The 10319-nt window shown below is 40.5% G+C and overlaps 1 long non-coding RNA gene across 1 annotated transcript; it reads right to left on the reverse strand.

Annotated features, from left to right (window-relative positions):
- Positions 1–2445: 2445 nt before the first annotated feature.
- Positions 2446–5017, reverse strand: LOC106580676 (uncharacterized). Its single transcript, XR_006760942.1, has 3 exons — positions 4749–5017; positions 4372–4462; positions 2446–4267 (listed from the first exon to the last, which is right to left on the reverse strand). It is a non-coding gene; the product is annotated as an uncharacterized lncRNA (long non-coding RNA).
- Between the last annotated feature and the right edge of the window lie 5302 nt (positions 5018–10319).

A 10319-nucleotide genomic window follows, 5' to 3' on the forward strand; every position in this document is an offset into this window, starting at 1 on the left:
CAGCCTCTTCTCAGAAGGACATCACTTTCAGGAAGTATCATAATTTTTGGGGTAGGAAAACAATGGTGCAAAGCTAAATAAATATAAACACTATGGCTAATTTAGGCTCTAATTTAGGCTCCAAATGTCCTCCCTGTTAGATTCCACCCAGGTTAGGATTATGCAATGACTGTATGAAATGATGCACCTAACAGGAACTAAGTGCCTGAGCTTGACCAATAGGTTTTTCTGAAAGTCAGACGTCCTTTTAATGATAGAATACAACAACAAAAAACATATACTCCCCCCCAAGAGTTATGAGGTCCAAAAGGCACTGGCCTGTGGGAATGACCCGGCTAGATACACTACATGACCAAAAGTATGTGGACACCTGCTCGTCGAACATCTCACTCCAAAATCATAGCCATTAATACGGAGTTGGTCCCCCCTTTGCTGCTATAACAGCATCCACTCTTCTGCAATGTAGACCTTTTGGTAGATAGACACAGAGAAGCAGTATGTTACAGTGACGGGTTGAGGTGGTTGGCCAGTGATGGCTCAGTCAAGGCTCAGATCCTCCGTGTCCTTGACATTCATGCTGGCAAAAAGTCAGGTTTGGACATTGCCGGTCAAAGTTTTATCCCAATTACGTTTAACGTACTTGTCCTCTTGCTCAGTTGTGCACCGGGGCCTCCCACTCCTCTTTGTATTCTGGTTAGAGACAGTTTGTGCTGTTCTATGTAGGGAGTAGTACACAGCATTGTATGAGATCTTCAGTTTCTTGGCAATTTCTCACCTTCATTTCTCAGAACATAGACTGACAAGTTTCAGAAGAAAGTTATTTGTTTCTGGACATTTTGAGCCTGTAATCGAACCCACAAATGCTGATGCTCAAAAATGCTCAACTAGTCTAAAGGGCAGTTTTATTGCTTCTTTAATCATAACAGTTTTCAGCTGTGCTAACATAATTGCAAAAGGGTTTTCTAATAATCAATTTGCCTTTTAAAATGATAAACTTGGATTAGCTAACAATATGCTATTGGAACACAGGAGTGATGGTTGCTGATAATGGGCCTCTGTACGCCTATGCAGATATTCCTTTTTTTTTTAAATCAGCCGTTTCCAGCTACAATAGTCATTTACAACATTAACAATGTCTACATCGTATTTCTGATCAATTTGATGTTATTTTAATGGACAAAAAAATGTGCTTTTCTTTCAAACACAAGGACATTTCTATGTGACCCCAAACTTTTGAACGGTAGTATATATATATATATATATATATATATATTTCTTTTTTACACATTTATCCCCTTTTTTGGGGTAGGCACAAAACTACCTCCATACTTCCATACATTATTATAAACCGTTACCGGTTACCTTCAGAAGAGTCCCGTGACACTTGTGGAGACCACCATTGTGTTCTTGAGAATCTCCCCTTTCCATAGAGTGGTCATATTAGTTTGTAAGCCATTCGGACGCTACAGACGTTTTCATGAGAAGATATTTTTCGGAATATCTCATGGTCTGACAAACACCGCTGTAGCTTGACCACCTACCGCCGACATGGAAGGCCAATATTGTAGATTGAGACACAGCCCATGCAAAAAAAACGATATCTCTAGCTTAAACTGACAGATATTGGAGGGGATTTTTTTATTATGTTACTTAGATTGAAGTGCTGTTGTTTGTATTTTTTACATGATTTTTGAATGACTACCTCATCTCTGTACCCTACACAATGATCTATAAGGTCCCTCATTTGAGCAGTGAATTTCAAACAGATTCAACCACAAAGACCAGGGATGTTTTCCAATGCTTCGCAAAGAGTATCTATTGGTAGATGGGTACAACAAAACGAGAAAAAGAACACACTTAATATCCCTTTGAGCATGATAAATTATTACACCCAGTCACTACAAAGATACAGGCGTCCTTCCTAACTCATTTGCCGGAGAGGAAGGAAACCGCTCAGGGATTTCACCATGAGGCCAATAGTGACTTCAAAGAGTTGCAGAGTTTAATGGCTGCGATAGGAGAAAACTGAGGATAAATCAACAACATTGTAGTTACTCCACAATACTGGCCTAATTGACAGAATGAAAAAAAGGAAGCCTGTACAGAATAGAAACATTCCAAAACATGCATCCTGTTTGCTATAAGGCACTAAAGTAAAACTGCAACAAAGAAAAGTTCAAAGAAATTAACTTTATGTCCTGAATACAAAGCGTTATGTTTGGGGCAAATCCAACACAACACATCACTGAGTACCACTCTTCATATTTTCAAGCATGGTGGTGGCTGAAACATGTTATGGGTATGATTGACTCAGGGGATTGAATACTTATCTAATCAAGATACATGTGTTTTTTTTGTGTGTTTTTTTTAACAAATGTTAACATTTTTCTTCCACTTTGACATTAGAGTGTTTTGTGTAGATCGTTGACAAAAAATAACAATCCCACTTTGTAACAGAACAAAATGTGGAAAAAGTCAAAGGGTGTGAATACTTTTGAAGGCACTGTATAACTGCTACAGCTGTTGGGAACAACCACAACTATGGTTCATCAAGATCCAACATGACGCGACTACTACGGTGGCTCATCAAGATCAAACACATTTTACACTTCACATCACATATAGGGATAAACAGCAAGTACAATAAATTCCGATGTATCGATATCAAAAGTAAAAATGCAATTGATATCGATATGGACTTTCCATATTGATGCCCATCACTAATATGTAATAATATAATAGATATTATAATAGTGACTAATTGTGTTATTAGTAGAGCCTGACTATGAATTGTGTAATCCTGAGTCATGCATGCCCTGCCACAAAGTGTGACATTCAATAAATGCAAAACGATCAGAATATAATGCACAAGACAAAGGATTTAATGAAAAACTTGATTTCCAGTTCCATGGTTGAAATGTGAAAAATACACACACAATAGGCCTTTAACCGGGATTCACTTATCTTTCTTCATTTTCTTAAATCTTCAGAGGCCAAACAATGATTAGGGTTAGCATTCATAAAGGATGAACAAAATGTTGTCATTTTTAGAGATTATAATGATATATATAATGTAATATATATGATGAAAGAAACACTGATTCAGTGTACACATTTGTGGTTATACAAAATATTTAAGATATAAATGAGCTGACCAATGGCAAACGGGAAGACGTACTCAGCCTCAGCCAGGTCACCTGAATGAAACAATAAAACCTGTCCTCACACCCTGATCTGTTTCACCTGCCTTTGTGATTGTCTCCACCCCTCCAGGTGTCGCCCATCTTCCCCATTATCCCGTGTATTTATACCTGTGTTCTGTTTGTCTGTTGCCAGTTCGTCTTGTTTGTCAAGTCAACCAGCGGTTTTGTCTCAGCGCCTGCTTTTCCCCGAGTCTCTTTTTCTCCCTCGCCCTCCTGGTTTTGACCCTTACCTGTCCTGTCTCTGAGCCCCCCTGCCTGACCACTCTGCCTGCCCTGAGCCTGCCTGCCGTCCTGTACCTTTCCCCCACTACTCTGGTTATCAACCCCTGCCTGACCCGACCCTGACTGCCGTCCTGTACCTTTCCTCCACTACTCTGGTTATCAACCTCTGCCTGACCCGACCCTGACCGCCGTCCTGTACCTTTCCTCCACTACTCTGGTTATCAACCCCTGCCTGACCCGACCCTGACTGCCGTCCTGTACCTTTCCTCCACTACTCTGGTTATCAACCTCTGCCTGACCCGACCCTGACCGCCGTCCTGTACCTTTCCTCCACTACTCTGGTTATCAACCCCTGCCTGCCTTGACCTGTCGTTTGGCTGCCTTGTTGCTGTAATAAACATTGTTACTGACACAGTCTGATAACTGTTGAAAAAAAACAACTATTTTGGTCACAATACGAAATGCTCTAAACAGAAATACAATTTTAGCTTTGCTGACTGCGAAGAACGCAATACTTTGTGTCTAAACAAATATGCTAACTAGAGTATATGATATGTATATGAAATATACTCTATCATTTCTTATTCATTCTATTATTTTGAGAGTGCCATTACAAGTTTTTAAACAATCTAAGACTAATTTGTTGCTATGTTGTTTATGATATCATGTCAAACATTGATATTATAACAGTAGCTTAAGTGACATCAATTTTCAACTCATGTCTGTTGGTTTGAATGATTATCCACTGTAAGCCTAAATTAAAGTATACTTACCTCCATCGAGTAGATTAAAACATGGTCATCTTTGATATCGACACAATCCACAAGAGAGGAACCCCTCAGCTGTAAAGACAAGCCATTTACTGAGAATTGATATTGTTTCATGTCCAAGTTCACCACATGCGAAATTGTCACAAGTGAACTTAGGTCTTATCACAAAATCTCACCTTCTCCAAGGGTTCTGGGTCAGGGGCAAAGCCAGACAACATCCTCAAATCCACTATAACCATATTGGTTGTCTGCTCCATTTCTTCATACCTGTGACAGAAAAGACAGAGAAACCCATAAGCCTGTACAACATTGAAGTTTGATTTTGACAAAAGCATAATAATCAATTTACTGGATACTTAAGTGGCTTTGCCCATAGAAAACATTGGGGTCGTGTTCAGTTCGGCACCGTAGCAAAGCATTTTGTAAGGGAAAATGAAAATCTGTGTTCTTTGAAAAGGTTCTGGTAGTAGGCTACCTCCTCATTTCACCTAGTTTCAAAATGTTTTCGTCATACTGAACACGACCCAGGATAATGTGTGGCATTCATCCTTACAGGTATTGGAGTTTCAGCTAAACTTTTTTTCTTAGACTCTTGGTGTTGCACTCGACTTCTGGCTTAACCTGAATGCTGAGCGATGTGCCAACAGTAGGAGTAGGGATGGTGTAATGTAGTGCCAACTGGGAAACAAGGAAAATGAAATCAGTGAATCTATCCTGTTCATATACAGTTGAAGTCGGAAGTATACATACACTTATGTTGGAGTCATTAAAACTGGTTTTTCAACCACTCCACAAATTTCTTGTTAACAAACTATAGTTTTGGCAAGTCGGTTAGGTCATCCACTTTGTGCATGACAAGTAATTTTTCAACCACGTTCATCTGGACAAACAATAGTACGCAAGTATAAACACCATGGGACCACACAGTCGTCATACCGCTCAGGAAGGAGGTGCGTTCTGTCTCCTAGAGATAAACGTACTTTGGTGCGAAAAGTGCAAATCAATCCCAGAACAACAGCAAAGGACCTTGTGAAGATGCTGGAGGAAACAGGTACAAAAGTATCTATATCCACAGTAAAACAAGTCCTATATCGACATAACCTGAAAGGCCACTCAGCAAGGAAGAAGCCACTGGTCCAAAACCATCATAAAAAAGCCAGACTATGGTTTGCAACTGCACATGGAGACAAAGATGGTACTTTTTGGAGAAATGTCCTCTGGTCTGATGAAACAAAAATAGAACTGTTTGGCCATAATGACCATCGTTATGTTTGGAGGAAAAAGGGGGAGGCTTGCAAGCCGAAGAACACCATCCCAACCGTGAAGCACGGGTGTGGCAGCATCATGTTGTGGGGGTCCTTTGCTGCAGGAGGGACTGGTGCACGTCACAAAATAGATGGCATCATGAGGCAGGAAAATTATGTGGATATATTGAAGCAACATCTCAAGACATCAGTCAGGAAGTTAAAGCTTGGTCACAAATTGGTCTTCCAAATGGACAATGACCCCAAGCATACTTCCAAAGTTGTGGCAAAATGGCTTAAGGACAACAAAGTCAAGGTATTGGAGTGGCCATCACAAAGCCCTGACCTCAATCCAATAGAAAGTTTGTGGGCAGAACTGAAGTCTGTGTGCGAGCAAGGAGGCCTACAAACCAGACTCAGTTACACCAGCTCTGTCAGGAGGAATGGGCCAAAATTCACCCAACTTATTGTGGGAAGCTTGTGGAAGTTTACCCAAAATGTTTGACCCAAGTTAAACAATTTAAAGGCAATGCTACCAAATACTAATTGAGTGTATATAAACTTCTGACCCACTGGGAATGTGATGAAAGAAATAAAAGCTGAAATAAATCATTCTCAGTACTATTATTCTGACATTTCACATTCTTAAAATAAAGTGGTGATCCTAACTGACCTAAGACTTGGAATTTTTACTAGGATTAAATGTCAGGAATTGTGAAAAACTGAGTTTAAATGTATTTGGCTAAGGTGTATGTAAACTTCCGACTTCAACTGTAAATACAGCATATATAAAGGCAAAGTTGCTTAGGAGCCTGAAACAAGGTGGCAATGTCTATCGGTGCCATCTTATCCCTGGGCTATTGCTTTTCACCTTCAGATAGTCTATCTTCAGTTCACTTAACAGCACCTTGCATGTCTCAATGACAATCTCTGAGATGGCATAGCAACTTATTCAGAATACGTAGGCAAGCGATGTGAATGTCTCTCCTTTTAACAGAAAGCGTTTCGGATCACAGCCAGTCTCTCTGCAGGGCTGATGGACTTTCTCATGACTGTGTCTTCCTTTTTTTAGTCAGCCCACCATTCCAAGAAAGACTTGGAACGTGTCCTTGTCCATGTACAAAGCTATGCCCTTTAAATATAAAGAAAATAAACTATTAATTTACAGTATCACAATGGTAATAAGACAGGTTGATAAATGCAGTGAAGTCAATCATGACAAGTCAGTGACTACCTAATTACACTACATATACAAAAGTATGTGGACATGTGATGTTGAGTGGCTTCACTGCAAGTAGATTGTATGTTTTAACTTTATTTTTTTTAAACACCCCTTCGGCGATTTCAGGTGTATAAAATCCATAGACAAACATTAGCAGTAGAATGGCCTTACTGAAGAGCTCAGTGGCTTTCAACGTGGCACCGTTATAGGATGCCACCTTTCCAACAAGTCAGTTCATCAAATTTCTGCCCTGCTAGAGCTGCCCCGGTCAACTGTAAGTGCTGTTATTGTGAAGTGGAAAACGTATAGGAGCAACAACGGCTCACTGGTAAGCCACACAAGCTCACAGAATGGGACCGCCGAGTGCAGAAGCGCATAAAAATCCTCTGTCCTGGGTTGCAACACTCACTACTGAGATCCACACTGCCTCTGGAAGCAACATCAGCACAAGAACTGTTCATCGGGAGCTTCATGAAATGGGTTACCATGGCCGAGCAGCCGCACACAAGTCTAAGATCTCAACACGCATTGCCAAGCGTCGTCTGGAGTGGTGTAAAGCTCACCGCCATTGGTCTCTGGAACAGTGGAAACGCACTCTCTGGAGTAAGGTATCAAGTTTCACCATTTTTATTTCCCCTTTATTTAACCAGGTAGGCCAGTTGAGAACAAGTTCTCATTTACAACTGCGACCTGGTCAAGATAAAGCCAAGCAGTGCGACACAAACAACAACACAGTTACACATGGAATAAACAAACATACAGTCAATAACACAATAGAAAAGTCTATATACAGTGTGTGCAAATGAGGTAAGATAAGGGAGGTAAGGCAATAAATAGGCCATAGTGGCGAAATAATTACAATTTAGCGTGAGTGAATTGGAGTGATAGATGTGCAGAAGATGAATGCGCAAGTAGAGATACTGGGCTGCAAAGGAGAAGAAAAAAAAAAACAACAGTATGGGGATGAGGTAGTTGGATGGGCTATTTACAGATGGGCTATGTACAGGTGCAGTAATCTGTGAGCTGCTCTGACAGCTGGTGCTTAAAGTTAGAGAGGGAGATATGAGTCTCCAGTAGAGGTCGACCGATTAATCGGAATGGCCGATTAATTGGGGGCCGATTTCAAGTTTTCATAACAATCGGTAATCGGTATTTTTGGCCACCGATTTGCCGATAAAAAAAAAAAATCTATTTGATTTTTTTTACACACCTTTATTTAACTAGGCAAGTCAGATTAAGAACACATTCTTATTTACAATGACGGCCTAGAAACGGGGGTTAACTGCCTTGTTCAGGGGGATTCGTTTTTGCAACCTTCTGTTACCAGTCCAACGCTCTAACCACCTGCCTTACATTGCACTCCACAAGGATTAACAGGCTGACTACCTGTTACGCGAGGGCAGCAAGAAGCAAAGGTAAGTTGCTAGCTAGCATTAGACTTATAAAAAACTATCAATCTTAACATAATCACTAGTTAACTACACATGGTTGATGATATTACTAGTTTATCTAACGTGTCCTGCGTTGCATATAATCGATGCGGTGCCTGTTAATTTTCATTGAATCACAGCCTACTTCGACAAACGGGTGTTGATTTAACAAGCACATTTCCGAAAAAAGTACTGCCGTTGCACCAATGTACCTAACCATAAACATCAATGCCTATCAGGAATATTTAGATTTAGCCACCCGTTAGATAAAATAGGTAGGAGCGAGGAGAGGGACAGAAGCTATACTGTTACACTGGCAATACTAAAGTGCTTATAAGAACATCCAATAGTCAAAGGTATGTGAAATACAAATTGTATAGAGAGAAATAGTCCTATAATTCCTATAATAACTACAACCTAAAACTTCTTACCTGGGAATATTGAACTCATGTTAAAAGGAACGACTAGCTTTCCTAGGTCATTATTACAAAAACATTTTTTAAAGAATCGGCCGTTTAATCGGCAGAGACTTTTTTGGCCCTCCAATAATCGGTATCGGCGTTGAAAAATCATAATCGGTCGACCTCTAGTCTCCAGCTTCAATGATTTTTGCAATTCGTTCCAGTCCATGGCAGTCTGACGGACGAGTATGGGTTTGGCGGATGCCAGGAGAACGCTACCTGCTCCAATGCATTGTGCCAACTGTAAAGTTTGGTGGTGGAGGAATAATTGTCCAGGGGTATTAACTGAATTTTGATAGCTGCATTACATTAATTTCTAATGCTGTCTATTGGTGAACTTGTTGGTTGATATTAGCAAACTTTCTCAAAAATACTGTTCCTCTGAACTCATTCTTGTCTAAGCAACTTTGAAGACTGGTAGCAAGACTGACAAGCTCTACTACAGGGAATGACCCTACATTATATTATACACTACGGTCCCAAATTATTGAACCCTTGATAAAGATGGACAGAAATTACTGAGCTAAATTGTATGCTCCAAAAATTGGGAAATGATTTTATTCTAAAACAATTGCTCATAGAAAGAGAATTTGTTCAACAAACAAGGTACGGGGCAAATTGAATTACACCCATGTTTTCAGTACCTTTCAATACCTCACCTTGCAAGGACAACAGCGCTGAGCCTTCTTCTAAAATGTTTTTTTAGTTATAGAACACATTGGGAGGGATCTTAGCCCATTCCTCCATACAGAATCCTTCCAGATCCTTGACATCCTTCATCTGCTCTTGTTGACTGCCCTTTTCAATTCAAACCACAGGTTTTCTTTTCTGCCCATTTGCACTTCTAGATTCCCCCTTCCATGTATGTCCCCATCTGTGGTAAATCCACCATCATCCCCTCTTCTGTACCTTTTCCTATTTTCTTTCCGTAGTCGTTTAAGTAGACACCACTAATCCTACTACCTTCATCCATCTCAGACTTACTCCTATCTGAGCTACCTGCCATGCCTACCTCAGTCTCAGTACAGTCAAAGACAGAACAATGAGAGATACTTCACCGGCTGTATAAATGTGAAGCATCAGCTTTACGTTTCCACTCACTATCAAATTTGGTAGAGGAAGCCCACTGGCCTGCAGGGAGAGAAGATCGAACGAGATGGATTTTAGCCGACATTTCTGTTCTCAAAACTAGAATCCGTTATAAACCGTGTTTAGCAGGAGTGCAGATTTGAATTTAGTTATTGCACACGCGCACTTCAGAGTAGGCGTTCCCTAACAGAAATATGCAGATGCAGCGCTAGAAAGCTTCAATAGGATCTCGCTAGCTTGTGCTTGGCTCAGCCCACCTCCTTCCCTTTTCTGCCCACTATGACTCATTTGTTCCCATTGGAAACGACAGGCTGTGGCCTAGCTTGGTTTAGTTATAAAAAAAAAAATTGTACAGATGTGCAGATCCGCCAACCAAACGCAACTGCGTTAACTTTCGAAACCGAAATTTATGCTCGAACACAAAAACAATGACCAGCCTTTTGTCTTTGTTCTCTAGCAATCTTGTGTTCCAATCAAATTAACTTGTTGCTGATCCCCGCTTCTCCTTCCCATCAATGTAATCTTTCCTGCAACAACCAACCTGATGGACAATGTTAATTGGCAAGTGGAATGACGTCCACTGAGGTTGCAAGCTTAAAGTGGGAGGCGGGTTCAGGTCAGTACACTGTAGTCCAATGAGTTTGCTGGGTGAGCCCAACATGTACACAATTGTGTTTT

This window comes from Salmo salar, chromosome ssa20, assembly GCF_905237065.1.
Source record: "Salmo salar chromosome ssa20, Ssal_v3.1, whole genome shotgun sequence".
Lineage (NCBI taxonomy): Eukaryota > Metazoa > Chordata > Actinopteri > Salmoniformes > Salmonidae > Salmo > Salmo salar.